This window comes from Penaeus monodon, unplaced genomic scaffold (assembly GCF_015228065.2).
Source record: "Penaeus monodon isolate SGIC_2016 unplaced genomic scaffold, NSTDA_Pmon_1 PmonScaffold_2591, whole genome shotgun sequence".
NCBI lineage: Eukaryota > Metazoa > Arthropoda > Malacostraca > Decapoda > Penaeidae > Penaeus > Penaeus monodon.
This window is the reverse complement of record NW_023656263.1, coordinates 20,001-25,778: the sequence shown is the minus strand read 5'-3', so window position 1 is coordinate 25,778 and position 5,778 is coordinate 20,001. Positions and strand designations below refer to the sequence as shown.

Genomic DNA, 5,778 nt, shown 5'->3' with positions numbered 1-5,778 from the left:
CCCGGGACACTCAAAAAAACAAGACCTTAGAAACCCGTTTTCAGTTCAGATAAGATTTTTTCCCTTTTCTAATACGTCGGGCTTTTCACTGGGGGAAAAAATTCTTTCAATAGCAACGAAAAAACATCTGCAATCATGATTTTCCTTATCAACTCACAGTAGTTAGGGGCAGCCCCCTCCAAGTTTTGAGGGAACCTCTAGCTTTCCTTTGCGTTCCCCGTAAGCTAAAGGTTACTCTTAAAAGCCCGGGAAGGTTTAACCGCTGGTGATTTTCCCCCTTGGGACCCCTTTCACCTTTCTTTGCGGGGTTTTCCACTCCTCCCCTTGACCAGGGGAAATTTTTCCTCTGAGATTTGAAGAGGGAGATCAGGTCTCCCATTTTCTCTTTTTGATGTCCCCCCCCTCCATGAGTAAAAGTATTTTCAATGAGGCAGTCAAAAAACACTAATCTTTATCTTAGCAGAAGTGGGATTTTTCGGCCCAAAATGAATTTCAAAGCTGGAAAAATTCCCCTTTTGGTGTAAAAACCCAAAAGATATCTGGGCCCCACCCGAAATTTTCTCAGTAAGAGATCAAATATGGAGCATACTTCATTAATAACAGATACAGCTTTTCCCTCCTCATCGTCACCCCTCTGTAGTAACCCTTTTTTCTGTTTTCTTAATTTGTATGTTTTATGGCCCCCCAAAAAACCCCCGTAAATCTCCCCTGGGTCAATGAGAAAATGCATTTTCACCCTGGATTGAGATCACCTTTTGGGGGGGATGACGGGGTTTTAAAAATGTTGCTCCCCAGATCAAGGAATATTTTTATGTGCTGGGGCAGGAGTTCAAAAATGTTTGGTTTAACTTTTGGGTTGCAGGGGTTACGTTTTTACAACCCCGCATAAAAGGTTTGATTTAACCTATAAGAGGGGAAAAAATAAAAATACTATAGATATATTAGTATTTTTTTTTTCTTTATAAAAAGAGTTTTAAAAATATTTTAAACACACAAAAACACACACACAAAAACACACACCACACAAAAACACACACACACACACACACCCCCACACCACCCCACACACACACCCCACACACAAACACACACACACACAAAAGGCAATAAAATAAAAAAGATATTTAAATTTTTCCCTTTATTCTTTTTTATTTAAAAAAATATTCCTTATTTTATTTTAAAAAATTATTTCCCTTTTAAAAAAAACATAAACTTTGGGAAGTCCTGATCCCAGCAGTCTATCATCGGGGCTTTTGTCAACTTTTTGAAATTTTATAAACCCTAAACCAAATTTAAAAGGAAAATTTAAAATCAATCTAAAATAAAAAATTTAAAGGGTTACCTCAGCTGCGAGAGAAGCAGCGTCCCAGCACTCCCCGAGTTCCAGGGACAAGGCTTCATTTGTGGAGTTATGGAAACACCGAAGTGAACGTCGGGATTATGCTCACTGTGCTCAGCGATGAAAAGAAAGACATAGACGCTTGGGAGGAAGGGGCTTCCAGGGCTTAAAAATGTTTGTAGGAATTGGGAGAAAACCTCGGAAAAAGTACTTGTCTGCTTCTACCTGCCGCCAAAAAGGGGAAAAATTGGGTGTGATCAGTATTTGGAGAGAGAGAGGAGGGGAGAAGGAGAGAGGAAAAGAGGAGGAGAGAAGAAGGGGAGAGGAAAAGGGAGGAGAGCGGGAGAGAGAGGGGGAGAGAGAGAAGAGGAAAGGGGGGGGGGGAAACATCTGTCTCTATCTATATATCTATTTATAAAATAATTTTCCTATTATTATTGATCAAATATATAATATATAAATCTACAATATATATATATAAAATATTATATTTATAAAATAAATAATGGATATATATATATTTAATTTTTATATATATATATATATATTTATATTATATATATATATAATATTTTTATATATAAAAAATTTTTATTTTTTATAAAATATATAATATATTATATTTATAATATAATATATTTAATATATATATTATATATATATATATTTAATATATATATATATATAATAAATATATATATATATATATTTGTGTTGTGTGTGTGGTGTGGTGTTTTGTGTGTGTGTGGTGTGTGTGGTGTTTTGTGGTGTTGTATTTTACGTGGTAGTAGTGTGTGATGTAGTGTGTATGTATGTGGGGGTAGTTTGTGGTGTATGTTTGTGTGTGATGGGGGGTGGTGTATGTTTTTTGTATGTTTGGGGTGGATGTTTGTTTTGTGTGGTGTGGTGGGTTGGTGTGTTTTGTGGGGGGTGTGTGTGTGTGTTTGGGGTGTGTGGGTGTGTTTTGTGTGGGGTCGTGTGTGTGTGTTTGGGTGTGGGTGTGTGTGGGTGTGTGTGTGTGTGTAACAAAAAATTTTTGCCCTAAAAAGTTTTTTAAACCAAAAAATTACCAAATTTAAATAACCCTTGAAAATTTTTAAGGTTATACACTATTTTTTATTTACAAAAAACACTGAAAAGCCCCCCCACACAAATACAAGTTTTAAAACACTGCAAACCCCAGGTAAAAAAAATTCTTACTGGGAAAAAAAGCATTTTTCCCCAGCGTAACCTGAAAAGCATTCCTTTAGCGCCCCTTTCCCCCATCTTGAGGAGAGGAAGAATAGCTGGAGAAGAGCGTTGGGCCCCAAGGGAGTGGGAGGAAAAACCCGGGGTTCGAGCCCAATCTCGGGTCAAAATTCAAATTTCTCCAAAAAAACCCGAGGAGACCTTTTGGGCCCGCTTGCCCCAAAATTTCTGTCAAAACAAGTTGGGTATCGGCTTTAATTTAAAACCTTTGCAGTTGGGTTTTAGGCCCGCATTAAAATTTTTTTCATGTTTTTCTAAATTTTAAATAGGGGCTTACTCAATGGGCCCGTATGCAAAATTTTTTAGGTAGGGGGGTAAAAAACAGCACCCCAACATGCACGCCCCACACAACCCCACCTGTTTATAAATATATATATATAATATAATATATAAATAGGATAAAATATATATAAAATTTTAATATAATATTATATATATAAAACCTAGATATTCACCACCTATATACATGGTATCTATAAAAACACATAATTAAATGAATAGATATAAAAGAAAAAGACGAGAAATAATAGTATAAAATGATATAATTGAGGGTTGGGTATTATAGAGGGGGAAGATATATTATGAATAAAATAGAGATAGAGAGATAATATAAATAGAGAAAAATATAAGAGAGAAATATTAAAAGGAATAATATATAAATATTTTATATATAGATATAATAGAATAAAATTTAAAAAATAATAGATATATAATAAAATATATAAGATAGATTAAATATAATAATAGAAATAGAGATAAAATAGAAAATAAAGATATAAAAATATTAAAATATAATTAATTTTAGAAAGAAGGTTTAAAATATTTTATAAAATATATATATATAAAATATATAAAAATAAAATAATAATAATATAAAAATTTAATATAATAAAATTAATATATATAAAATATTATATTAAATATATAAAATTTTAAAAAAAAATATAAAATTAAAAAATAATTTTATATATATATAAATAATATTTAAAAATTTTATTATATCCTTTTTTTTTGAAAATATATTTTAAAAATAAAAAAAATATAATATATATATATTATATATATATATATATATATTATATATATATTTTATAATATATATATATATTATATAATATATATATATAATAAATAAAATTATATTATATAATATATAAATTAATATATATAAATATATATATATATATATATATACATATATATAATATATATATATAAATATATTATATATTATATATATTATAATTATATAATTATATATAAATATAATATATATAATAAATATATATATATAATATATATATAAAAAATATATAAATTTAAAAATATATATAAATATATATAATATATATTATAAAATAAAAAAATTTAATAATAAATAAATAAATAAAAAAAATAAAATATATATATATATATATATATATTATATATATATATATATATATATGGAGAGATAGAGAAAAGGAGAGAGAATGAGAAAAGGAGAGAGAGAGAGAGAGAGGAGGAGAGGGGGGGGAGAGAGAGAGAGAGAGAGGAAGAGAGAGAGAGAGAGAGAGAAGAGAGAGAAGAGAGAGGAGAGAGGAGAGAGAGAGAGAGAGAGGAGAGAGGGAGAGAAGAGAGAGGAGAGAGAGAGAGAGAGAGAGAGAGAGAGGAGAGAAGAGGAGAGGAGAGAAAGAGACAAAAAGAGAAAAAAGAGAGAAAGAGAGAAAAAAGAAGAAGAGAAAAAAGAGAGAAGAAAGAGAGGAAAGAAAGAGAGATATATGTATATATATTTTATATAATATATATATAAAAATTATATAAAATATATATATATATATATAAAAGCATATATATAAAAAAATTTATATATATAAAATATATATATATATATATATATATTATATATAGATATAATAATATAATATATAATATATATAACATAAAATATATAATATATTTTTTTTTTTTTTTTTTTTCAACGGTATAAGCTCATGTTGAGTGGCCGTTGTTACAGCATGATACTTAATTGTAGTTTTCATTTATATGTATAATATATATATATATGTATAAAATATATATATATATAATATATATATATTATATATATTATATAAATACGTATATATATATATATTATATATATATATATATATATATATATATATATATATATATTATATATAAAATATAAAATATATAATAAATATATAAATATTATATTTTAAATATATAAAAAATATATATATATAAATATATATATAAATATATATATATAAATATATAATATAAATATATATATATATAAAATATATATATATTATATATATGGAGAGGGAGAGAGAGAGAGAGAGAGAGAGAAAGGGGAGAGAGGAGAGAGAGAGAGAGAGAGGAGAGAGAGAGAGAGAGAGAGAGAGAAAAGAAAGAGAGAGAAAAAAAGAGAGAAAGAAAGAAAGAGAGAAAGAGAGAGAAAGAGAGAGAGAAAGAGAGACAGACAGAGAGAGAGAGAGACAGTGAGAGAGAGAGACAGTGAGAGAGAAAGACAGAGAGAGAGAGACACACACAGAGACAGAGAGAGAGACACACACACAGAGACAGAGAGGAGAGACACACACAGGGGACAGAGGACAGACAGACAGACAGAAAGAAAAGATAGTGATATAAAAATTTATAAATATATATATATAATATATATATAATATTATATATATATATATATTATAATATATACATAGATATAGATATATATGTATCTTCTATCAAACTAGCCATCAATTTATCTGTATATTTCTACAGTTACTTCCCTATATACTGCAGAGGGGAGGATGCTGACAGAATGAAATTAGAGAGTTGTGAAAAAACAGTCCGAGCAATGTGAGGTTGCTTTTTGAGGATGAGGGGAAGAATCACAGACGCTAACTCGACCGCTCGCTGGCGGCATACGTCTCCCCCTTTGGGCCACCTCCTGACTCGAGGAGGCTGAATCCAAACTGGACAAACCCCCTGACTCACCTGAAATCATTAAAGTAAAATCATAATAAGTGCTGTGCATTCTTAAGTGAATATCAAATATAGGGATATCCACATGCATGTATATTACTTGTTTTTGAGTACATATATATATATGAAAATGTGAATGCGTGTCTCTATATTGCACTTATCATGTTTATATAAGTCAATATTGAACCTCTTACTGACGGAAAAGGAGGAGA

At 29.2% G+C, this 5,778-nt stretch overlaps 1 pseudogene; it reads right to left on the bottom strand.

Moving 5' to 3' along the window:
* Positions 1 to 224: 224 nt before the first annotated feature.
* LOC119570399 overlaps positions 225 to 5,778 on the bottom strand; it is a 10,481-nt pseudogene continuing 4,927 nt past the window's right edge.